The 27,971-nt window shown below is 39.1% G+C and overlaps 1 protein-coding gene across 1 annotated transcript in view; it reads right to left on the bottom strand.

Moving 5' to 3' along the window:
* LOC121876414 (substance-K receptor-like) overlaps nucleotides 1-22,068 on the bottom strand; it is a 201,526-nt gene extending 179,458 nt beyond the window's left edge. The window contains exon 1 of the mRNA XM_042381499.1: nucleotides 21,673-22,068. The gene's annotated coding sequence lies outside the window, so the exon portion shown is untranslated. The remainder of the gene's footprint in view (nucleotides 1-21,672) is intronic.
* Nucleotides 22,069-27,971: the final 5,903 nt, after the last annotated feature.

Below are 27,971 nucleotides of genomic sequence, written 5' to 3'. Positions count from 1 at the left end.
AAGGAAGGTGTGGAAAATGATAGAAAATACCTGAAATGAGGAGTAGTTACACACACACACGCACACACTCAACCCAACAACGTCAGCTAGAGAAGGTACAGAAGAGGGCCTGCAGAACCATGCTCGGTGCAGACTACTCGGGCTACAAAAACGCTCTCTCCACCCTGGAAATGCCATCCCTCAGTGACCTCCACCACCACGCACTAGCAGGGTTTGGCAGTGGACTACTGCACCATCCTCGTCATCGCCACCTCCTGCCACCGGCAGTCCCCCGCCCACCTCGCGCAGTCCGCCACTACAACAAAATTCAGCCCATAAGAGCCCGCACTGATAGATATAAGAACAGCACCATCCCATCTATTGTTAAAATAATAAACAGCTCCTGATTTATAAAATTCTCTTATCGTGGAGTTAAAGGTATCTAATTCTACATAGATTTACGAATAGGTTAAGTGTTTGGTCTCGTATATATGCAACTCCTATTGTCTCCAGTCGTCTATCCAACCTGACAAATGTTAGGTCCCTTAAATGGTGATTGCTACTGTATTAAGTAACCTAAATGCTTAAAGATCCTCGTTGTTGTAGCGTCATAATAAGCAACAATTTCTCTCCAGGAGCTGTTAACACGATAACTTAATGAATAGCTGTGAATATTATCGGAATTTAATGTTTAGGTGCGTTGTTGTGGTGTGGCGAGGCGAGAGTTCGTCCACTAAGATTGTCGCCAACTTTGTCCGCTCTGTAATGGGTGAATCTTATGAAATATTTGGGGTGTTTTATATATATATATATATATCTTAATCTTAACTAACAGTACAGTGGCTGAATGGAGGTATTTTTCTCCTCTGGTACTAAGGATCGTTGCTTCGAACCCAGACTATCCCCATTATCATTATTATTCATTTATTATTTATATATTTATATTTTTTTTATCCTGATATTTATTTTCTCCCCTATGTTAATATTGGTCGACGAGGCTTTGTGCTCAGCCACCCTACTGCTACTGTTGTTGTTACTATTGTTGTTTTTGTAGGTGACGGTGGTGTGAGATGACAATTTGGCTTTTGTTGTTGTTATTATGTTGTTGTTATTATTGTTGTTATTGTTGATGTTTTTCGCCTTACTCGTTACTAGACCGAAAGTTGAGTTTCCAAGCACATAAACCTAACCTAACCTAACCTACTATTACACAGGCGTCTCACGAGGTCACCTACAAGGGTCTAGATATAGCCCCCCTTCACCTACCCAACCTGTGGACTTCACCTACTTATACATTATTACCAAAAAAAAAAAAATAAATAAAATAAAAAAAATCATGAAATTGCTCTCAAGAATAAAAAAAATATATAAGTATTTTGTATCGTGTAAGGAGGCCAATGGAACAAACTGATTGGCGGTGTGTGAAGGACTTTAGTAGGATAAGGACGTAGGCAGCGACGCGTGAAGGTAAAGGATAAATAAAGGGTTAATAAAAATACAGGCAACTCAAGTGAAGAGAGGATGAGAGAGAGAGAGAGAGAGAGAGAGGAGAGCCGGGATGAAAGACTCCACTGTGTGTGTGTGTGTGTGTGAGAGAGAGAGAGACAGAGAGAGACAGAGAGAGAGAGAGAGAGAGTTGTGTAAATGTGGTTTGTGTGACCATCAGGAGCATATGTGTGTGTGTGTGTGTGTGTGTGTTTGTTTGTCCCGGATCCAATAACATTCCACCTCTCACCTTGTACTCATTAACCTTCCATGATTTATACTTCTAATATTTCTTCTTCGTCTTGGTTATTAGTTATCGTTCAATCTGTTCCCAAGAGAAGTAATCCAACCTCCCCTCCCAACTATAGACCCATAACCTAACCTAACCAAACCAAACCTAACCTAACTCAACCAAGTCTAACCTTTACTTGGATCTGGACAGCTTCACCGAATCTTATTTTGTTGCCCTTGATAATTTTTGTTCATTTACTGATGTATGACAACAATTTCTTCTTCTCAAACTTCTATCTCACGTCCTCCCACATTATTTAATTTCCTGTATCTCTTTCCTTCACACCAACCATCACTTCCCTCTTGTTAGTTGACATTCAGACAATTTTCTAATCAATACTGGAGTATCTCAAGGTTAAGTTCTTGTTTCTATATTTATTTTTCTCAGTATGGTGTCATGCTTAATCCTCCGTATAAATAACTTTTTTATACTGATAACACTGACAAGAATCTATCCTGCCGCGCCATGATCTACGCTCAGTCAATCAGTTCATCACGGTAAACACAGGAGCTGTACTGAACACAGATCAGTGGGGAGTATATACAAGATGTCTACATTGAATTGGAGTAACGTTGAAGCCTAATAATAAAAACAGAGTATTATTCACATAGCTCATAGTCAGTATGCTTGAGTTTTATATGGTGTGTGGGTACATCAAGGGTACATCTAGAATACGTTAGGGTACACATTCAACCTGTACAACATTCATCTGGTGATCTAATTCTTCGCCACTCTTGTCTGCCACTGTTTTCATGGTCAACTCGCCAATGAAATAGTTTGAATTCCAATCACAATCACATTTCGTTTTCTCTCATGCCGATCTTACTGTGTGTGAATTTCATTTACTTCAACTGTATCACCTGGGAGGGAGAGTGTGTGGTGGTGGAGAGAGGGTGTGTGGTGGTGGAGGGAAGGTGTGTGGTGGTGGAGAGAGGGTGTGTGGTGGTGGAGAGAGGGTGTGTGGTGATGGAGGGAAGGTGTGTGGTGGTGTGGTGGTGGGTGGAGGGAAGGTGTGTGGTGGTGGAGAGAGGTGTGTGGTGGTGGAGGGAAGGTGTGTGGTGGTAGGAGAGAGGGGTGTGTGGTGGTGGAGAGAGGGGTGTGTGGTGATGGAGGGAAGGTGTGTGGTGGTGGAGAGAGGGTGTGTGGTGGTGGAGGGAGGGTGTGGTGGTGGTGAGAGAAGTGTGTGTGGTGGTGAGGAAGGTGTGTGGTGGTGGAGAGAGGGTGTGTGGTGGTGGAGAGAGGTGTGTGGTGGTGGAGGGAAGGTGTGTGGTGGTGGTGGTGGAGAGAGGGTGTGTGGTGATGGAGGGAAGGTGTGGTGGATGGAGGGAAGTGTGGTGATGGAGGGAAGGTGTGTGGTGGTGGAGAGAAGGTGTGTGGTGGTGGAGGGAGGGTGTGTGGTGGTGGAGGGAAGGTGTGTGGTGGTAGAGAGAGGGTGTGTGTGGTGTGGCTGAGTTATTAAACAGCCTGGTCATACGTTGTTGCTCCGGAGCCTCCCAGGGGATACCTCCTCCTCCAGGTCCTTCAGTTGTAGTGGCGCTGGTAATTACCTTCATGAAGTGTCCTCCTCGTGGCGTCCCTTTGTTGTGGGTTAAGGTTGGCCTCAATATAGAGCCCTAATATAGTGCCATAGCAGCTAAGAAGGGTTGGTCTGTCTTGCAGCAGTTTCCTCCATTCTACCTTACTCTGCCCTGACACTGTGAGCACTGGGAGGTCCCGGCGAAATTCTAGTTAAATTTTATTCCCCAGCCGGTGCAGCCAGGGGGAGAAAATGAAGGAGAAAACCGAGAATAGGGTTGAGAGATGGAATGACGGAGTGGAGAGTGGCTACACACACGGGCCTGAAAACTAGTTTTTGTTTGCGTGTTTGTAATGGGCGACAACTGTAAACAATGCACCTTGGATCTTACAAACTGTCTTTTACAGATACGGTTATATGCTTATGTTTGACGGACTGAACAGATCAGAAAAGAACGTTTCGTAGATTAACTTCTTGAGCTGTACAGTTATCTAATTTTGTAATACATAATTATTTATTGTTGTTCGAAGTAAAGCTTTCACGATCAGCCCACTATCTGAGCTTCTACAGCACAGCGCACCAGTATAACCTTCCTGGTCAACACTCGTTTACTTAATTACCTTGACGGACCCACGTGATGTGTATTAATGAAAGAACTAACGGGGACCCCTCACCTTTATACAAGTGAGGTAAAAAGCCTGAAAACTTGTGTACACGTAGTCTTGTGAAAAAAAAGGATTGTAGTCATTTCCTATAAAGAAAAGGACTTTAAAAAAATATTGTATCATAAAACGATTCAACTTTACTGAAAAAATCTTTCAGTGAAAGCAAAAAGAAATAGTATCCAGCAAACACCGTAGCTTAAACTGTTGAGAAGTTATCAACCCATCAACACGTTTCCTGCAAGTACACTGAGCCCTTGAGTACTTACACACTATCATGAAAGTGACACGTGTAACTACAGACTTCCGAATGTATACCAGTAATATTTGTATATTGATCGTAAGACAATAGTAGAAATATTCCTTGGCGAATACTGAATGTTGAGGGAAAAAAGTTATCAGTGAATAGCTGCTGTAATTGATTTACCTCTAACATCTTCACTACGGGGACGACACTTTTAATATTTTATTTCGCTAAAGTCAGACGATTTTATTCAGAGGAGAACCCGTACATAAGGGGTTCATGAACTAGTATTTTTCTCTTTTTATTCTCATACTGGAGTTAAGGTGTATATATATATATAACACGTAACCTTTAATGAGAAATAAAACTGACAGGTAACTAATATTCCGTAAAGGAGAAGCGTGAGGAATGATGGAGTTGAAATACATGGAACCTAACCTGTACAGAAGATAGATGACATGATACTGAATGATACAACTGGGACTCAAAGGAATGGAGATTATGGTCTGGATTTCATTGAGAGACTGGCAGGTTATACTGAAAGGTAAAAGAAAGTAAAGAAACGCTCTGCCAAACACGCTGGAGAGGTAAGGAGGAACGAATGGGTTAGTTTGTTAGTGTAGTGAGGCGAATAACTTTAGATCGTAATAAATAGAACTGTAATACTATAGGTTATACATGAGATCATTTGAAGAAAAACTTAGACCTTGTAATAGGTAAGATGCAAATGAGTATCGGTTTTATATTACTGAAAAAAGATCTAAATTTCACTTCAAGAAAAATGCATGGACTAAACCCCCCTCTATATTTTCTGCATTATATATTAGTATACGCTCCAAAAAGTGTCTTTACGATTTTGTGTGAAACAATACGACACAACGGAAGAAGGATTTTGACAACCCTACCGAGAGAACAGGAATCACAGTGTTCATTTTGAAATATATTGAACCCTTACGTGAAGATTTTAATTATTTTGCCTTTACATCCTTACGTGTTGCAAATGGTTATTTTCGATGACTATTATCATTTATCATTCACAACAAAAAAATTTCCTGAATCCCAAACGAAAATTGGGACTCATTTGAACCCAGATAAAACGTACTCAATACCCCTCGGACTCAGAACTTTTCTCCCGAGTCCTCCATCATTATTTACTCTTAGATACAGCTCTATTTCTCACTTACCTCATATCTGTCCCTTCACTTACGTATAAATAACTGAGATTTTTATTTCCTTCTTATGTTTTATCTCAACTTGCTAATAATAACCTCGATAATGGATGTTTACTTGTTTATTTAATATCAAAATATCTTTATAATACCAAGTGATCTTCATTCCACCTCAATTATCATTCACCGAATTGTTTGAAAGTCAGTATAATTATCTTATCGCGACAATGTCTCCCAAGAGCTTACTGATCTCACATTACACCAACACGGTTCACTAACACACAATACCACAGCTCTTAACATTAAACCACGCCTCACTAACCTTGGCAGGCCAGCAGTTTTCCTCTCCGTTACTCCCTTTAACAGTAGCTTAATTATTTACCTTCCAACAAACAGATATCAATGTTTAAAGTCTCGAATCTCTGCTCAATAACACAAACACACCAACACTCGGAACATTTCTTTACCTTCAACATCCGGGTTATTTAATTTCTACTTATATTTCTCTAACATAACCATATGACGTATATAATTAATTTACCTTTAATACTTCCCCTTTATTTTATTTTATCGTGAAGGTAAGAACAAGGCTAAGGTGAGGATGCAAATTACCACCTTGATTAGTCAGTATATTCTTGGATGAGGGTATATAAGGGAAATCCAGGTGCGTATGTTATTGTCTCAAGGTATCGTTACTCAGGTGTGTTAGAGATAAACATTCGTAAGCATTAGTGAGTGACAGTGAGTTTCCAAGGAGGTGTTAAATGAGGAAAATAATAATGAATGAATAAACAAAAATTAGTGATAAAAAAGTAGAGATGGAGACAGACAGGAGGAGAGGTGATAGGAGAAGAGGGTGATAGGAGAAGAGGTGATAGGAGAAGAGGTGATAGGAGAAGAGGTGATAGGAGAAGAGGTGATAGGAGAAGAGGTGATAGGAGAAATAAAGCGGTGGATGGTAAATAGAAATATCATAGGAAAAAAAGGTAATTGGTATATTGAAAACCTATGAGAGAGAGAGAGAGAGAGAGAGAGAGAGAGAGAGAGAGAGAGAGAGAGAGAGAGAGAGAGAGAGAGAGATAACTGTGTCAAAAGAGGTAAGAGATATATAGAGGAATACCGTATCTAACAATATTATATGGGCGTGAAGAAGAACAGCAAGAACAAGAACAAGAAGAAATATAACATAGCAATAAAAATAAGCGTAAAAGAAGTAAATGAAGCGAAAGAGATGAAATTAGTAAGAAAAATATTAAGAGACTCAAATTATTATTATTATTTTTATCTGACTGCATGGAAATAATCTTCATAGCTTTACATCTTACCTGAATAACCTGTAATTAAGCATAGGGGCATCGTTTAACAAAGCCTTCAGATATTTCCTTCTCATCCTCGTCTTAGTGGAGGTAAGTGGTGGAAGAAATGAAATGATAAAATTGAACCACACAATTTTGTCTTTTAATTCCAGTTTATTGCAATGAGATTCAATACAATTATACGTGATGTGACTTCATATTGACAATTATTTGGGGGTTTCTTAAAATTGTAACTGAGATTACGTAGATAGAGTTAAAAGAATGTGATATCAATATCCAGTTTTCTTGTGTGTTTTTTTCTCATGTTTTAAGATTTTTTCCCACCCAAACACCAATGATTGACACTCACGCTGCACAGTGATTTTAGACAATACAATTCATCTCCGTAACTGAAGCAGATTATAACTCGTATAGTATTTAGAATTTCCTGAAAAACAAAACACACACACACACACACACACACACACACACCCCCAACCAACCCAAACCAACCCAACCAGACCCTAGACGAACACTATAAATGAAAGCTGTTACTACCTCCTGTACGGACCATTATCTCACAGGATCGCTTCACAGATTATACACACAGAGAACCACACACCCATTCCACCTGTAATCTCGACTGACTGACTGACTGAACATAAGATTATATTTTCACTGATCTCTCGTAGCAATTTGTTAGGGTGATACCTGCGATTTTCCGGAATACGACAAAAACAGACAGACAGACAGACAAGCAGACAGACAGACAGAGACAGACAGACAGACAGAGAGACAGGAGAGGTTGCTGCTCAAATGTCCCGGAAACAGTTAACCAAACCAAATACGGCAATAGACGCACCTGCTCCTCTGGGTCTTCTAAACAAATGATCATGACTTGTTGTGACTATGTAAGTGGTTTCCAAATATTAAACATGATCAGACGAAGCAAGACATGAGAGCTATTACTGGTGAGGTCTCGGTATACAGTTACAGAAGTGATGGAACTCTTGGATGTATTCAAGCGTAGATCAAAGGAAGTTTATCCAGATTGTAAAATATTCTAAGGCTATTGGGAATGGAACGGGGACTTTTTTTTTAGTCTAATAATACCTAACCTAACCTAACCTAGTCCAATTATCATATATTATTATAAACTAAGAATGACTGCACAATAATAGCCCATTGAGCTTTTTTGATATACTTGACAATAATTAGAGTTCACTTAATGGGAACTCTGTCTGGTTTATGCTTCACCTGTAATATTAAGTGTAAATGAATGAGGAAAAGGTGTGTGTGTGTGTGTGTGTGTGTGTGTGTGTGTGTGTGTGTGTGTGTGTGTGCGTGTGTGTGTGTGCGCGCGTGCGCTTTCATGCTATCGGAAGACCAGGACACTTTCCAATATTAATTCCGGGGTATTCATAAAAAAAATTAACATTTCCCAATGAAGGGAGAGAGGAACAATCACATTCAGTATAATTTTTCCCCTGAAGTTAAATAAGTATAAATTCTTGGTATTTATTAACATTACCAATATCTCCGGTCAAGTATTAGTTCGCATGTTAAGGATAATATGTAAAAACAAAATAATTCCCTAAGGATGAGTATGTACATAGAGAGGAAGTTTACAAGAAGAGTAAATAATTCTAATATATTTCTGTATGTTAATGTAGATATCAAACGTCAAGATCCGACAACTTCTGAACTTAATTTCGTTGGAAAATATGGTCGTTTTGATATGTGTGTGTGTGTGTGTGTGTGTGTGTGTGTGTGTGTGTGTGTGTGTGTACGCGCGCATAGGTGTATTTAATTATTCTCCAAATAATTAGGAATATTTAATAAAAGTTTTTTACAATGAGTCTCAATATAAATATAATATACTAAAAATAAAAACAAAAATTATAAAAAATAATAATAATAATGTTGGGGTCAGGGTTAATGGGGGACATTTTACCCTCAGTAGTTTAGTTTTAGAAGCAGGAAAACGTTCACACAGCTGACAATAATATAACACAGAAATGGTCACAAGCTGCGTTAGTGTGGAGGAGGTGTGGGCAGGTCTGGGGCACAGGAAAGAAATGATCAGGAAAATAATATAGTGAGGGAAGCAATAACAGAACAGCTCTCATGTGTAGTTATAAATCTCGCTATGTCTGTCACCGGACTTGTGGCTTATGAATCGAACTCTTGAGATGCTTCCGGATTCATTAACTCTGACTGACTCAAAGGAAGACGTCATCCTTAAACTCGAGGGATCGTCTCCGTTGATGACAAGGGTCTGTAGCAGCCAATAAAGTCTGGCGGAGAAAGAGAGAGCCAGAGAGAGAGAAAGACTGGTTTTTCGAAATTATTAATTAGTTCTTAGTGAAATGACAAGATTCAGAAAACTTCAGAAATCATTCTCTGTAAAGACTAATTCATTCATTCGTTTAATTACAATAAGATTTACTGTAGGTTTCGAGTGACGCTCATCACGTGAGATGTTACAATATACTCCGGACGCTGTCAAGAATTAACTATAAGATAAGATAGAATAATGAAAAACTATAGATTTCCATAAATAAATAAATTAACTTATATAATTTTTCTGTGATTAATGTAAAAAAAAAAATCAGGTTCGTAATTTTTAAGATAAATACATACATTTTTTTTAGTGGTGAAGTTGATTTGAAATTTAGAATGTAAATATAAATCGTGATAATGTTTATAGAATTACGTATTTTTTAAGAATTCCGAAGTATATTCACGGGAGGAACTTTCGTATTGACTTCACCCTCGAAAAGGTCATCTATGGTTAAGTGAGATTAAAATTTGTTTTGGTTTCCTGTGGTTTAGGAGACACTAAGCAGAGAAAAAGAATAACAAACTGACAGACAGACAAAGTAATCTACACAATTAGCATAAATCATGTGTCCCCATCGTTAGTAACTGGGAGGTAAAACATGGTGTGATATCTACGTCACTCCCCAAGATCTTGTCAGTAATCCTCATACTGTCATTCCAGGCAAGAGTTTCCATTATGTGTTAATTTGTGAATCCTTAACACTTCATTTCCCATTCATAGAAAAATTACAGATCAGGATTACGAATGGAAGAGTGAAATATGTAATGAATCTGGAATTTGTCAAAAATGAACTTATTTTATCAAAGACCGAGTTCACCATGATAATATGACGAATAATACGAGATATAATCTAACATGCAGGAATATACTCTCACACACACACACACACACACACACACACACACACACACACAAGGAGCCATAATATAAACTGTAGCGGAAGAAATAAACTACTACACATATTCTTTACAGCAGAAAAAAAAATGGAATTCCACTAAAATTTTGTGTAAGTGAGAGACCAACAACACACGAGGAGTCCCTGTATCAGAATGAGAAACATTATAATTTATCTTTTTATCTATTCCAAACGTTTGGTTAGATTAATTATATTTTATGACGTAAGACTTTAGGTCACCTGAAATGTTGTTGATCTCGGGATGCGAATTAATATTGCATGTGAAAAAAGGTTTGGTAAATATTTCACTCTGTATTATGTGTGTGTGTGTGTGTGTGTGTGTGTGTGTGTGTGTGTGTGTGTGTGTGTTCAGAAGGAGTAAGGCTTTGTGCTTGTGTGTATTGTAGTATCTAATTATTGTTTTAGTTATTTACTACTAACTTTCTTCAATTACTTTATACTAGTCTAGTCTTCTTATTTTCCAAACTTTTTTTCATGTAGGTAACTCCGGTAGTCATCATTTATAAGCTGAGTTGAACGTACGGTATGTAGTGATATAACCAGTGATATAGTGTGTTGTCAAAGTTAATTAAAATGAACTAATCCTATGTACCGTGCTATACAGTCTTCATTCGGGGGTATAGTCCACATTGTATTCGACTCTTTGGATTCCTGTAAGGCGTCCGGCTTTCGTGTTGATGGCGAGCGTGCTTCTGGTTCCTCGCCTGTTTCGTCTTTATCTAGAAATGATTATTTTTTTCATTATCTGAGAAATATAAATGTCCCAACCCAACCCAACTTAGCCTAACCTAACCTAACTCGTAGTAGGATTATCGTTTTAAACCATCTTATTATATAGTCATTCGGTTTTTACTCAAGCACCATGACATCCACAGTCTCATTTCTCAACACTTAAGTATGGTTTCCCCACAAGTAAGGTCCACTGGTGATATTCTTACGTATATTACTATCTCCGACCATCCCGTCTGTAAGGTTTTAGGAATCTTATGTTGTAGACCTTCCTTCATCTTTCGAAAACTTTGGATAGGACACAGATATCCAAACTTCTCTTATTTTGGTTTTCTTGCCTAACTTTGTCTTCTCTTCTCTATCTATCTCTTTGGCCACTTTGTTTTTTGTATTCGTTGTTGGATTAACCTCTTCGTTATTCCCCTTCAATAGTGTTGTTCCTTAGGGCTCAGTCTTTTCTCCTTCCTTCCTTCCTTCCTTCTGTTAATTAATGAACTTCTTTCCTCGAGTAGTAACTTAATTCACTCTTTCGCTCATTTGAATATTTCTCCCTCGTTTAGGTTCACTTGTACTGGATCTAATTGTAGCTTCACGTCTGCCACGTTCTTAAATTCGGGTCTGGAGAGTTTTTCCCAGTGGGGTTGACGCAACCTGGTAAAATTCAAAGTATCTTAGACTCATTTTTTTTTACTATTACTCTCTAAAAAAAACTCTCAAGACTTCAATTTTCTCTGATGGTTCTGTAATTCATTTACTAAATGGAATGAAATAACCTTAGCACCGGTGTGGCCTCTATCCAGTTTTTGATGCCACGTATTGATAGAAGAAGTAAATAGGCATTAAAAAAAATCTGGGAATCTAGTTCACCTGTGTGATTCATCCCTGGAGTAATGCTCTCATACCTGGGAGGCTCCAGCTCAACCTGCTTACTTGTGAGAGTTGAGCCTAAAGTAGTTCACCCACCTAATTGTATCTTTCCCTGCTAAGGCCAGTGCTCTCTCTCTCTCTCTCTCTCTCTCTCTCTCTCTCTCTCTCTCTCTCTCTCTCTCTCCACACAGATATCATACAGCACATGACAAGCCACTGTAGCACACTGTTACTGTTTGTGAAAGTAGGTTGTTGTGAAGTTGCATTTTCTACTACTATTATATTTGGGATTCTTCGCCTTCTCACGTCTTTTCAATCAATGTTATCTATTGTCCTCGGTCAGCACTTATCACACACACACACACACACTAAACAACACCATCACTACTGGAGATCATTAATATTTATTCCAGTGTTTCTTTATCCCATAGCAGAGGCAAAGTATTCCCCTGTACGTGTGATAGTGTCATTCGTCATCACCGGGAGTTCATTATATACCACTCGCAGTCATCAGCAAGTGGAGACGGTAACAATCAGGCAACTTTCATTAATAAGTCAGAAACCCATTAAAGCTGCGGTGTAATCCAGGGTGCGTCAAAAAATCAATGACTGATGACTATGAGTTATAAGGGAGAGAGGGGTTATTACTCACTCTGATGGGTGACGCTACCAGTGGCATCCATATCTGAGTGAGTGATAAGTCCACAGTATAGGAACGCATATAGGATCATAATGGTTGTCCTAAGTGTACGGATATTTACGATAACCCTACCGGAACGTCTGCTCTCTCTCTCTCTCTCTCTCTCTCTCTCTCTCTCTCTCTCTCTCTCTCTCTCTCTCCTTGTGGGGGGCGCTAAAAGTTTCAAGTCACAATACTGATAAGAGAAAAACCGCTTGGTATGAGGTGGTACGAGTATATCCCTCGAGTACTGTATAAAAACTATTGCTATGATTCACGTCATGTGCTCCTCTGAAGGATTTCTTGCTAGTTCATCCTGACCACGAACCTTCTTATGGACGAATCAACATCCACACTACTTAAACATTGATGCTGAACTATCCTACGACTGTGTTCTTATCATTACTTCCCGTTTATGGTTAAGTCTTGATAAAACACAAAACATTACTACTCTTAATAACCTCTTATATTTTATTACTAATTATTATTAATTTTACCATCTCCCTTAAGATAACTTATAAGTATTACTTCCCATCTTTACTGTAATCTTAATAACATCACAACATTTTTCAGCGTAAACTTTGTAAACATTTTAATGCCTCTAGTCTCAAGCTCTTACAACTTTTCATCAACGAAGATAATTTTTATTTTATTTTTTGCTATTATTTCTCTTTATCATAATGAGTATTTATAAACACTCAATGTATCTTTTATTTTCCCTCACCCCCCTCCCTCCCCCTCACCATCCTCACTTTCAACCCTCCCCTCATCTCACTCCCTCATCCTGCTTTACATATTCACTACATAGTCACTGATCCCGACACCTCACCTGCTGCCGACCCCCCACCCCCCACCCCCGGCGTCCTCACCAACAGAAAGGAGAAGAGGAAGAGAACCGGTGAAAGAGAATAGTGGAAGAGAAGGAAATGAGAGAAGAAAGACGGTCGGAATGAAAGGGCAGAGAAACATGGAGAAGAGGATGAATAGGAAAGGAGAGAAGTAGATAATGAGGAAGAGTAGAGGAGAGAAGTTAATGAGGAGAGAGAAGTAGATAAGGAAGAATAGAAGAATAAAGGATAATAAAGAAATGATGAAGAGGAGGAATATCATTATCAGATATGAACAATGAAACAAAAAAACACAAGAAACTACTAACAAGAAGGGGCGGTAAAGGGAAGGAAAATGAAGGAGGAAAAATTATGAAAACTGTACAAAAGATCTTGAATACGATACAGGAGCAATTCTTGACAGCAGAGTAGGAAGATGAGGAGAAAAAATGGTCTCAAAACTTAAACGAAAAATACTTGTTGACATCGCCGCGGTGGTTGCCTACGGGGCCGGAAACTGTGATACCTTTGTCTCGTGTCTTGCCAAAACACGCCACACAACAAACACTCACGGAATTCATGTTTGTATATTTTCATAAACTCGGAAGTGTGTGTGTTTGTGTGTGTGGGGCGTAATTTTTAACAATTCATTCGGGTCTCGTGTCAGCTGCCCATAGTAACAGATACGTGTTTGTGATGCCTCGCATTTACTATACATTCAAACACTTTCTTGTCGTACGAAAAGTTCCACTCAGAAATCTTATCAAGCGTCAATTTTGAACTTTTGATGCAGTAAAATGAAAATAAAAATGATAACTAAAATAATGCTTTTCAATAAGACTCCCAGAAGAATGTTTATCATACTACTGTCTTGCTACATGTTCGCATTCCAAACCATTTTTATTATTCTGGGGAAAGTGTACAGAAGTATATTAACTCTTTGGTTTATCTGTATTAATTATTCCATTAAAAGAACGACAACGGGAGTATTTATTGGATGGCTAATAAAGTGATATCGACAAATAGGGAATAATCCTGCGTGGGAATTTAGAAGTCAATAATTTGTCCTCTGATTCTCTGAACAAGTGAGTTGATCAGGTCACCATAATGTTGGACACAACATGACAGATGAGGGTAACTTTTCATCACGGTACAGTACAGTGCCAGCCATCATGACAGTAGAATGCCAACCATCATGACAGTACAGTGCCAGCCATCATGACAGTACAATGCCAACCATCATGACAGTACAGTGCCAGCCATCATGACAGTACAGTACAGTGTCACCCATCATGACAGTCTAGTACCAGCCATCATCACAGTACAGTACAATGCCAGCCATCACATTACAGTGCCAGCCATCGTCACAGTACAGTGCCAGTCATCATCACAGTACAGTGCCAGCCATCGTCACAGTACAGTGCCAGTCATCATCACAGTACAATGCCAGCCATCACATTACAGTGCCAGCCATCGTCACAGTACAGTGCCAGTCATCATCACAGTACAGTGCCAGCCATCATCACACAGTGCCAGCCATCCTAGACATGGTGGAACAGGTGCCTGGATTATCCTCTGCATTATACTGTTCATCTTATACTCTTAACACATTTTCTTAATATAATGAACAGTCGAGTCGTTGTAACACCTTTTACCGGACAGGTGTTGCTCTCACTTAATAAAATCGTATGTCGTTAAGTAACATTTATAATTGAAACAGACTGTATAATGTGAGTGTTGATTCAAATATTTCAGCAGTAGAGTCTGTGTATAATGTAGATTGACCATATGCAAGATCAACTTTCATGATAACATAAAAAAACCAGTTTAATAACTAGGAACAGACGTCTCTCAGTACTTAATACCCATTTCATTTATACTTTATCTATATACAGTTCCTATGTGTGAAATTAGCTGAGTTATCTACACGATTTTCCCCCAGATGGAAGGACGGGAGATGGTGCAAGATCAACCGTTCGTCCACCCGCACCTCCCTACCAAATGTCAGTTCTCGTGGAGGTACAGTCCGGCCCATAAGTAACCTAACTCTCTCAGACAGCGAGTGACTACAACACTGTCTGGTGCAGAGGCTTGGAAATGTTGTAAATTGCCAGCCACAGCGTGTAGCCGATACAATTGAGTTTAAAACACCGAAGCACCAGACATAAGTTCATTTTAGAATCATCAGATGGCGCACTGGGGAGTTTATGAGGGGGGGAGGAGAGGGGAGGGATGATGTGTGGGGGAGAATCACGTGACGAAATTATCTACATAGATGTGAGTAAAAATATCACATCCATTTTACTAATATTTACACTACTTCCAATACTGATACTAGAGAGAGAGAGAGAGAGAGAGAGAGAGAGAGAGAGAGAGAGAGAGAGAGAGGGGGGTAAAATATGCAGCTGCGGTAAGGGTAAGTGTCGAAAGCCTCGTAATACCTTTCCCTAAAAATAATAGTAACGAGAACCTTTCAGCATTTCCTTTCGTAATTTTATTCTGCTGTAAGATACCAACACTTGTAGAAATTAAACATACTCATATACGTTCATATAATTTTCAAGTACAATCTTCTTAGTGTTTTTTGGTTGTTTAAGCTGAGCACACACACACACACACACACACACACCACCATCTTAGCAAGCTCTCAATACACACAAGAACACAAGAATGGAGGAAACTGCAGCGGGCCTATTGGCCCATACTGGGCAGTCCCGTTTACACCCAACCCCTATTGTTCATATAAGCATCCAACCTATGTTTGAAGCTATCCAGCGTATTCGAGTTAATGATGATATTTGGTAACTTGTTCCATTCATCCACTACTCTGTTTCCAAACCAGTGTTTACCTATTTCACGCCTAAATCTAAATTTGTCTAATTTAAAACCATTGTTACGAGTTCGCTCCTGGTTGGATAGTTTGAGTACCTTTGTAATGTCCCCTTTGTTTAGCCCTGACTTCCACTTATACACCTCTATCAGGTCGCCCCTCGCTCTACGTCTCTCGAGGGAGTGCAAATTAAGATGCTTTAACCTGTCTCTATACTCAAGGTTCCTAATGCCCGGGATTAGTCTTGTCATTCTCAAAAGTCTACCTCCCAGGGGCGCTCTCAAGTTCCCTATCATATACAGTATAGTAGGTCCCCACGTTATACAGATCTCCAGGTTCTTCCCTTTTTGAGTCATGGTGGTCACACATAACACAGAACGACAGACAGATACAGACAGAAAGACAGGCTATTAAAGTATTATCAATTCTACCAATGCATATTTTACAACAATTATTACTGTACTGGCAGAAAATTTTGTTGTGTATTAAAGTTCACTGTAGATACATCAGTTATATTTGGATGTAATGTGTTTAATTACTTTACTTTACTTTTGTTGAGTCACTTATAATATTAAAACAAAAAGGCCTCATGAAGACGTGTATGAAAGAGGAAAATAGAAAAGTAAAACAGGAAAAGATGATGACATGATGACAGGTTAGCAATGATCATTAAACTAAAGAGAAGAAGAAGTACATGAATAGAAAAAAACAGCAATGAAAGAACTCAAAAGTGGACCAGATGAAAGATGACATAGAAAGATGATCAGAATGTTAAAAAAAAGAGAAGATGGAAATAGTTTTAGACAAAGAGAAAAACAAAAACAACGGCAGATAAGAATAAAAAGAAAGGGTAAAGAAATGGACTAAAATGGGATACCGAAGGATGAAGAGGAAAATATTTTGAACTGAAATATATAAGAGAAGAGACAAGAAAAATGATGAATCATCATTTTATATCGAGAAATGAAATGTCATAGTGAAATAAAAACAAAAATGTGATAAGTAAGAAGGAAGTAAGACTGATATATTTTCCTTAATTCTCTTTTCCTGTTCCTCCTCCCATGTTCTCTGTATATCTCTGTTCCTCTTCATTCTTTCCTCTTTGTTCCTTCTTTTTTCTCTTCGTCTCCGTTCCTGCTTCCCTTCCCTCCTGGCGTATTCAGTCTTATTCCCGTAATATTCTACAAGACACACACGACACTTCCTCATTATTTCTGGCGGGTATTCACTTTTCTAATAACGTGTAGAAGGTCCCCATGTTTGACGACCAGACCAGACACTAGACCAGACTAGACCAGACACTAGACCAGACCAGACCAGACACCAGACCAGACTGCCCGGTGTACAGTGCTCATGAATATATTAGACTTCATTAAGACTGTTGACTAGAATAGGTTGTGTCGATCATACTTCAGGTTCTACTACACGTTTTTCTCTGAAGATACGTCATGGTAATCAGAAAGTCCTGCTCGAAAATGCCACAAGGGGGAAGGTGAAGCCTCATCGGGGGGGCATGAGATGCATTTCGAGGAGCCAAAAGTATATTGGCCTTACAGTATAATGTATCATATCCTGCAAGTGACTTACTACTACTACTATTGAGAGGGGACACGAGGCGCCTTATCCCTGGTGTCCTGTCTACCCCTAGGACGACACCTACCCCGACATACCCCTCGCTTCTCCTTCCCGCTCACTAAATAATGCTACGAATTCAAACTTCAGAGTTCTGGGTTCACACCTTCGGGAGAGAGAGAATTGGCAACACTAAGTGATAAACGCGGGAGTGGAGACAACTGTACACCGGCCGAAAAAAGGTTCAGAATCTTAGGTCTAGGGACTAATAACCTCCAACTCATCTAGTAAAAGTGCCAGGAACCATTGTAATTTAAAAGTTCTACTTGTAAGAATTTAGTTTTGAAGAGGAAGTACCGGGTAGATAAGTAACGCCTTCGGGGCAGAAAACGACTACACCGACGGAAGATCTCAAAAAAGAAACACTTCAATAACCTGGTTGACGAGAAATGTTGTTGATAAAAATTTCACCGTAAACACGAAAGGCGTGAAGGACTCCGCTTAATATTTTACTCGTCAGCCATGTCTCTGGCCTCGGGGATCTTATAAAACAAGTATAAATGATTCAAGCTGTCAAGAGCACCTAAGACAATAGCCAAGTGGATGTTAGGAGAAAAATATTTTGTGTGTCTCATTAATACTTCTGTCAGGTTGCAGGTTTTTCAATCGGAATATATGTAGTAAGTGTTGGAACGCTGGAAAGTTTCAAAAGGAAACTGGATAGATTCATGGATGATGGAGAGTGGTAGTAACTCTCGACAGGAGCTGCCATGCACAGGCCAACCGGCCTATTGCAGACTCCTTATTTTCTTGTGTTCTTATTCACGCCAACCATCCTTAGCGGGATGTTGGTCTACTGAAATAGATATTAATTTACTTAACCAATTTTTAAATCGGCGGAGAAAATTATTTAATGCATTTAAAATCGGGAGTCTTTTTCTCTTATTAAATGAATCACGATACATATTTGGGGTCAAGTGGGACTGGGACACATTTGGGACTACAGCTATGTGTCAGAAGGTGTCATACATGTGTCTAACAGTTATAAGGTGGAGAGAGAATAACATATACCTATAAGTGTCTCGTGTCTACATAAAGTTTAATATGTAAGAAAAACACTGTCTATGTAAAGTGTTTAGTGAGGATAAGTATAAGACCACTAGGAAAAGTGTCGTGTATTAGTATAAATAATCACTAAGTACACCATGGTAGGACACACAGTTGTTACACCAAGCCCACTATTACCTTTCTGTATGTAGAACCCCGTGTCTCTTGTTACCCTGGAGCAAAACACTATCAGTCCTCGTGTGCAAATTTTAGATCAGTATATACATTTTATACATGAAACAGCAATGAGTCGTCCCCCCCCCCCCAAAAAAAAATGGACCAAAAATAAAAATATCTCATAAATTATATAGTAAATAGTATATGAACTAAGATTATGAACGTTACTTAAAGAACCTAAATACTGAAGCACCTTAGAATAGTATTATGAACGGCATATAACGTGGGGTCAGCATAACACACCAGGCATCGGTGACAAGACCAACAATAGAGGTGAGGCCACAGGTATATATACAGCGTACTTAATATTGGAAGAACAAATACTTATAATGTATACAGCCTTAACAACATCAACCTAGAGAAGTCGACTTGTGAAAGAGACCTAGGGGTACTTGTAAGCCCGGACCTACGGCCTAGAAAACAGTGCGTTAATGTTCGAAATAAGGCAAACAGAGTATTGGGTTTTATATCTAGAAGTGTAAGTAACAAGAGTGCAGAGGTCTTATTGCAACTATATCTCTATATCTTGCGCTAGTTAGGCCGCATCTCGATTATGCGGTTCAGTTCTGGTGCCCTTATTATAGAATGGATATAAATTCACTAGAGTCGGTGCAGCGAAGAATGACAAAAATGATTCAGGGACTTAGAAACCTTCCATATCAGGATAGGTTAAAGAAACTTAACTTGCATTCCCTAGAAAGACGAAGAGTGCGGGGAGATATGATAGAAGTATTTAACTGGGTGAAAGGAATCAATAAAGGGGATATAGATAAAGTTCTTATAATATCCGAGCAGGATAGGACTCGGAGCAACGGATTCAAGTTGGATAAGTTTAGGTTTAGGAGTGAGATAGGAAGAAACTGGTTCACAAATAGGGTGGTGGACGAGTGGAACAAGCTTAGCAACTTTGTAGTCAGTGTTGGAACGCTGGAAAGTTTCAAAAGGAAACTGGATAGATTCATGGATGATGGAGAGTGGTAGTAACTCTCGACAGGAGCTGCCATGCACAGGCCAACCGGCCTATTGCAGACTCCTTATTTTCTTATGTTCTTCTGTTCTTATGAATAGAGGTGAGGCCACAGGTATATATACAGATTGTCAATTATATGTCTGGTCTGGGTATATACCGATGTCGCCATGGATGTACTGTGTGTATGTATGTATGATGAACGTAATATGTGTCACAGAGAAGAGGTATGTATGTATGTATGTATGTATGTATGTGTTATGTTATGTTGTGTCGTGTTGTTACGTTATGATGTAGTGTTATGTTGCATTGTATTCACCGTTTCATTGATTATACCATTAAAATAATTATACTCAGGTACTATACCAATGTTCATTATACTGTATATGTATCGTACAAATATTAGACGAAATTAGACATAAGACGAAGGAAGAATTATAAAAGAACACAAGAGAATAAGACACTAAATAATAGGCACGAAGACTTTGAGATTAAAGAAGAGTTTATATATATATATATCAAACCATCACCAATACTAAGATAAAGAAATAACTATCATTGAATATTACAAAAACAACAGTAATGGAAATAGTAAATGAAAGTAATGTGAGGGAGAGATGGTAGATACAAAGTCTTATAAATATTTTGGTTGACATTAATAAAGATGCGTGGAGGTGGTAGAGTTTTAAGCAGCAATCGGACACAGAGGGAATTAAAAAAGGACAGATAATTGGAAGCTTCTTTATACGTGGAAGAAAATGTGGTAGAGTATAAGGAAAAAAATCTTGATAATGTGGGAATAAATTGAGAAGAGTTTAGTAGGAATGAGTAGATTAGGTTAAACAAGAAGGTGATGTTGAAAAGGTAACTAATATCTCTGACATATCATCGTCATCATCATCATCATCATCATCATCATCATCATCATCATAAAATAAAAATAAATAATAACATAGAGTCGAGACGAAGAAGACTAAACTCCGTATATTTCATCCAAACATAATGTAATATAACTTAGCTACTTAATCAAACAAAATTTAATCCACCCCCCCCCCACCCACCCCAAAAAAAAGTTATATTAAACGGTGAAAATAATCCTTATAGATGAAACCAATTAAAACAAACTACCAGTTAGAGCCTACCCTAATCTTACCTTAGGTTAGGTTAGGTTCCGATCCTATGATTCGTCTCGTGTTTTTTACTATTACTGAATTTCTGGTTAACTAAATGACGCCTCAAGACAGGTGCTAATTTCAGTAGTCTCAATATATTTCAGGTAGTGGGTTGTTACTCCATTCCTATAGTCCACCGAAGGATTACTACACCATTGACAATCCAAGCCAATTGTGTGTTTATTTACCGCTGGGGTGCAAGGTCTAGTGAAGGCACCCGTTCACCACTCCGACTAAGGGATCGAACCAGGGGCCCCCCCTTCGCAGGAGTGAGTAGGATTACACTTGTCACTTGCTTAAGGCTCACAAAATAGGACCTGACGTCTGTAAACCCAATAAGCTTACCCACAAGCGTTTAATTATAGCCATGACACCACGCGATTGAGACATTGAATTATTCTGACACAGTAAGCCAAGATTTTCATCATTACTCAAATAAGAAGCGTTGAAGTAAGTCCCAAACATTAACCATAGACGGGTAAGACAACCCTGTATAATTTGAAAAAAAAGAAGGTAATAAACTTCAAAATTATCCGCATATTTATAAACTCCTCCCCCACGAAAAAACATTTTATATTTGTAAAAGAAAAAATCTAATCTTAAATAAAATCCAGAAACTTCAAATTGTCTTAAATTAAATTCTGAACAATTCTCATATAGTTGTAAAAAAATTCCTACGAAAAGCCGCAGTATTTGTAACAACTTGAAGGATATGCATAGTTTGTCCTGGCACTCATATTCTTTTTTTCTTTTGAAGGAGTACATGGAACGAGAGAGAGAGAGAGAGAAAGAGAGAGAGAGAGAGAGAGAGAGAGAGAGAGACACATACACAATAGTACTTACCAATCGTTAAGTCCACCTTCAGAAGAATAACCCAAATAATAACATTTGAGTAGGAATAATGGAACACCTTTCAAAGTTCACTAAAGAAAGTCCAAGTTTTATTACAGTTACAGCGTGAGGCGTAACTACAAGCAACCAGTCCTACTAACACAGTTTGGTTACCTCAAGACGCACAGTAAACTACAGTATGGTTGTAAATATCGTAATCTAAAGTCTTTTTTTTTTACGTTATTCTAAACATTATGATACGAGATCTTATAGTGATATGTACTAGATTCTCGAAAAATATATTATATTAGTTCACGACGCCGCAGTGGCTTCAGGAGGCTACAGGAATATTTTACGCCAGGGTCTCATGTACCACGGCGCGGGAGGACACTGTACACTTCCTCTCCAGTCACGAAGCCCGACTGACGCTACTACCTTCTCTAACTTTTCGATGGACCTCAGCTGCGCACCCCTGCCTGACGTATCTACCATCGCTGCCGGCCATACGATCATACTTACTTTATATAGGTATATTCTGGAAGAAGAATCGACGTAGGTTAGGGGTCATATTACCCAGTCAGAAGTTACACTCGATCGACTAGTTATTTATTCTCTTGTGCTATTGTGTTGATGTACTGTATTATGTCTCACCAACACGACCCCGTAAAAAAACAAAATCATGTACTTTTTGATATTTGTTTTGTAGTTTTGGTTAATATTATATTAAACATCTTAGTTCAGCAGTTACATCTGTGATAACAAGGAGTCAGTGTTCAGTGTGTATAAGGCGGTACTGTGTGGTGTGTAGACCAGCGACCACCACCACCACCTGTTGTTTGCTGATGGCCACTGGTCCACCGCCAAGATTCTCTAATGAATATACTGTATATATTTACTTTATGTTTAGCTTCCTTATGGCTGCTCAATGACCACCTTCACCGAGTGTCTCAATAATTGATCGTCTAAGAGAAATTTTGCTCCAGCCTTCTCTACCCTTCACCCTCCACTGGGATCATACAAGTAGGACCCCCTCTGGGAGCCCCAACTGAGGTCCCCTCTGGGACCCCCAGCTGAGGCTCCCCTCTGGGAACCCCAGCTGAGGTTCCCCTCTAGGAGCCCCAGCTGAGGTCCCCTCTGGGAGCTCCAGCTAAGGTTCCCTTCTGGGAACCCCAACTGAGCCCCCCCTCTGGGAGCCCCAACTTAGGTCCCCTCTGGGAGCCCCAGCTGAGGTCCCCTTCTGGGAACCCCAACTGAGGTCCTCCCCTTAGGGCCCCCTGTTGGATCTACACTGGGATCCAATCCTGAGTCCCGCAGGTTTATGAGTGAAGAAATTACAAGTAAATTTTGGGGAAACTTATTAATAGAGGCAGTTATTACACCAATGGCTGCTCCGAGCAAGAGGGATGAACAGGAAATATTGGACGTGGCGTTATATGTAGTCATTGTCCTTAACCTTAGCGTCGGCACTTGTTGGTCAGCCTCAAACAGACGAGTGTTGATATCCTGTTATTGCCTGCGTGTAATGCCTCTCCCGAGTAACTGACTAATAGGGAGAACGTTATATTCTGATCTCCCCCCTTCCATCGTGGAGACGTATTAAAGGATTTTAGAAAATACTTAAGAACTAATGTTAGAGAGTTACAAGGTTTAATTGATGACAGGGATGTAACTCTTGGCTATGTAGATGATGTTGCACTCGCTTCAAAGGAAATGATACCGTATGAGAGATAGAGAGAGAGATAGAATGATGTAGTGGAGAGAAACGGAATTAACCTGAAAGTTGATAAGTCGGACGTAACGAAGTTATCCAGCAGAACAGGGGACTGTGTCAGGCTTATACAGGTTAGAGACAAAAGGATGAAGTCGCAAATCTTAAAATCTGGGAGTGAAATTTACTAGGATGGCATACTGCAGATACAAGTTAAATAATAAACCTGTTTGTCCTTATAGAAATAACGTCAGTATTATGCACTGTAATGTAGGATCACCACACCCCGACGAAGGATAAAACGCTCATATATGATCCAGTGTTAATATCTGGAGCTCAGGCTCACTGTACTCAGTTACCCTAATCCAGGTAGCAGAGACGTGAGCCTTATAAGATTAAATATGAAATGGAAATATTCAAGATGAGTCTTGAGTAGAGCAGTTGCTGGTCTTGGTTAAGGGCGTACAACTACCACGATGTTGGCTTGGCTTGTTATAAGAATATGTGGAAACAATTTTCCAGTAATTTGTCTCCTTTGTGTAGCGACTTGCGTAAATATTAGTCTATCAAGACGAAAGATTCATTATGTTCCTGCCTGGCAGCTGGTAATAATTAGGCATCTTTTAACTGAAATATTCTTACGTATATATATGTTATCAGAAGAAAAAAAACTTTATTTTCTTTACCTCGCCTGTTGAGAAACAACTGAGAGCCAGTGTCAACGTCGTGGAGTCTCGCTTTGATCTTCGTCGCTGTTGTTGTTCTGTTAAGTTTCAGAGTTTGTTCAGTAGTCTTAAACAGCTGAGTGTTTACCGCCACGTGTGTTGTTCCTCTTCCTGTTACTGCCTCGCCGTCACCGTCACCGTCACCTGTCCTCAGTGTGTGTGTGTGTCTTTCCACTTTTAATCCCTGAACTTCAAGACCTTTAAATATTTTGCTGTGCTGGGAGGGACTTATGTTTCCCCAACACAGCCGAATTCCTGTCCTTATTTAAAATGGCATGACAATATTTCGGTCCATGGGCGTACTGTAAGTGCCACCTGTACTCACTTATAAACACAGGTGTTTCCAAAACTCTATGGCGACTCCTTTAAACCTCTGTTATGACCCCTTTAAACCTCTGTTATGACTCCTTTCACTGACATATAACTTAAAAAGGACCAAAATGTAAAAGTATGGATTGAAGGACACCACTGAATATCTCTTCCCTGTCTTCCTGTGGATTATCTTCAACATATACAAGTGTCTTCCTGCTTCCCCTTACAGATCAACTCAACTCTATAGTGAGGGGTTAACCTACAGAGAGAAGTAAGACTCTAAAATGAAAATGATTTTAGTACAAACTGGGTCTTTTCTAGTATGAGTCCTCTTAACTATATAGTCGACAAAGACTCGCACAGACACAGAGTTTCATCAACAGAAAAAAAATCTTTCAGAACCGTTTACACAAGAACAGAAAAGTAACAACAAAATTTACTAGACTAATCACACTGTGGTTATGTGTGTGGGTGTGGTTATGTGTGTGGGTGTGGTTATATGTGTGGGTATGGTTATGGGTTTGGGTATGGTTATGTGTGTGGGTGTGGTGGTTATATGTGTGGGTGTGGTTATGGGTGGGGATCAAATCACCTCGAAGTCACCAATCATTTAGTTTCATCGTCTTCTCTTATTTACTAATTATTGTTTGCTGTCGGGAGTTCCCATCGTGTGGTAAAAACTTGATTGAGTATTTTGACGCCTAAACTGATATCGGTCAGTCAATGAATATTTTAAGTTACAATGTTTGGGTGGAGGGAAGAGTAGATGTATGGACCGTGTTTTAAAAGGCTCAAAACCTAACGTAACCTAACGTAACCTAACGTAACCTAACGTAACCTAACCTAACCCTTGTGAATGGGGCTCATTTGGACTGTGTTTTAGAACAGACTGCTAGGTTAGGACGACTGGGGCCCTGGGAGGATTGAGATTCATTTAGTAGTAGTAGTAGTAGCAGCTCCAGCCCCCCAATGGTCTCACGTAACACACATTCACAATGATCCAGGTTGTCAGTACTACAAGAATGTTATCTCCTGAGGCTGGCTTGAGTGGGTGGGGTACACTGGAGGCAAAATTCAATCCAAGTGAATATTACGCTGCTAATATAATGTGTGTCAAAGGACAGGTTTTTAGGTTAGAATTAAATTGCATTAATTATAGACATGCTAGCTTAATCCTGCCAACAGCAAGAGGGGGGAAATTAATTATTATTCATACTGTGAAAGTTATTTGGTAAACATATATTATTCTAAACTAATTTTTGGGGATTCACAACTAGGAGTGATGGATATTTTCTTCTCGTTATATATTATGTAAATATGAGTCCCATTTGTACTAGTTGTCCGATATTTCTTACTCGTATAATATATTTGAAACTAATTTACAATCTTTTATTAACAAATTCTAATCAAACAATTCCCTCATAATGCAAAAAGAATATTTTTAATGGCTCAATGTATTATTACCAACGTATCGAGAAAGTCAATATAGAATTTCTCTACCATGAAGTACTGTAAGGTGATGTCTCCGGGTTCCTCACAGTTATGTTATGATGCCAATTACTGTAGAAGATACGAGTCAGAGTTTAGGTAATGATTCATTGTTGGTCTTGTGCTAAATATCAGTACGAGATTAATTAATTATATGTAGTTTACTTTTTCGGTATTCACTTTGGATATTTTACAGGTGGGAACATATATTTCTTATTTCACCATTATATAAGGTTAGTTACATAGTGTGTGTGTGTGTGTGTGTGTGTGTATGTGTGTGTGTGAGAGAGAGAGAGAGAGAGAGAGAGATCACAAACATGACACATCTGACACATGAAATAATTACTGTGGCACTATTAACATATAGCAACGCTGACACACAGACACGCAGACACAGACATACAGTACTGGTTGATCCGTTGAGAGATGGTGAAATGACTCAGTCTGTCAACACGAGACTGTGACAAGAATGAGCCCAGCGTCATCTTGATGTCTGTCATTTCAGCCGATCTCCCGGGCCTGTCTGTCTGTTTCTCTGTCCGTTTGCCTGCCCCGCCCAGCCCTGCCTGCTTGCTTGCCTGTGTGAAGTCGTAAGTCTTGTTAGCTCGACAAGTCTTCCGTTTTAAATTCAATTCTGATGAAACTTGGCAGGAATGTACTTGTGCGCGAGATGGCGGATGTGATTGTTTTTCCCCGCCGCATGTGTGGGCGATCTGTCTGTGCGTTCATTCGTCCTTGCATCCGTCTGTGCGTCCGTTTGTGTATCCATCCGTCCTTTCGACCGTCCGTTCGATAATAATGAACGCAAAAAGGAAAAAAAATCGACGTTTCCGTGTTCACACACGCTGAATAAATATTGTCTGTTCATAGAAGTTAAGCTGTAATAGATAAATACCTTATAAAGTTTATATTATATGGTAGAGGCGTCGCGACTACACTGCGGGGTTGTGTGGGACGTTTCTTTTTTTTTTAAGTAAATGTTGAAATTGGTGACCATCTACTGTATACTGTTTTCACTCATATGATGGGTGATGACCTTTCACTTAATTACCAGCATCTTGTAATTATCATTATTTTGGTCATACAGTAGGATTTTACCCAATGAAAAAATCGCCCAATGGGATTTTTATTATAACGAAAAATGGTCACTTGGTATTTTTGGAACAATGAACGTTCTTTCACGTACAGTAGGCTTGGATGTCAGGTTATGATTTGTGAGTTGGGATTTATTTCTACCATACAGTTGTGTCCGGTGAAGTTATGTGTAGAGGAGATCTGTCAATGGGATTGTGTCATGTGAGATTCGTGTCAGTGTGTCTCAGTGTACTATTCAAGAGACCCGTGTGAAACCTCACACGGGTGACGACTGGTGTGTTCGTGTGTGTGTGTGTGTGTTGACACTGTGAGCCGCCGACCAGTAAGGACCCCCTGGTCTCATCTACCGCTCGACCTGAGTGGGCCAGTAATTATGGTTTCTGACTGTACATGTTAAAAGATAGAAGAGCTCTTACTTGTAGTTAAAGGTTAAAAACAATCTCATTTTTTCGTCAAACTTGTAAAATTATTAGAAACTTAAACAAATAAAACTATGTGGGATGGAGTTTTCATGATAAAAGTTGTAAAGACTAACTCTGACAGCCCTCTCGACCAGTGTGATGTCAGCAGAGGGCGGTCTCAATAATTTGCATTCAGGTTCATAATACTAATGAAGGTAATTAACAAATAGGTAAAGTTGATCAGTATAGGTGCAATTAAACTTTGTAAACACCATTGTGTGAAATTAATCTATATGGAAGTTAAATAATTATCTCACGTTAACCTTCGACATAATTATAACTCTTATGGTAGTTAAAATGTTAGTGATTAGTAAACATACCTGTTACCTGCGACACACCTGGGCCAGAATCTCCAAATCTAATTATTACTAAGACATATTTTCTTCGTATCTTAGCTTATATGAACACTGTTTAAAGTGTTCGTCTTAATTTATGTGATTTCTTAATGGAGAATAACGTTGAATTAGCGAAATTATTTATTATTTAAGATGTGCGCGTGTAGGGTGGAGCTCTTCACGCTCT

This window comes from Homarus americanus, unplaced genomic scaffold (genome assembly GCF_018991925.1).
Source record: "Homarus americanus isolate GMGI-L3 unplaced genomic scaffold, GMGI_Hamer_2.0 scaffold1640, whole genome shotgun sequence".
Classification (NCBI taxonomy): domain Eukaryota; kingdom Metazoa; phylum Arthropoda; class Malacostraca; order Decapoda; family Nephropidae; genus Homarus; species Homarus americanus.
The sequence above is the reverse complement of the archived record's forward strand: the minus strand, read 5'-3'. Positions and strand labels throughout refer to the sequence as shown.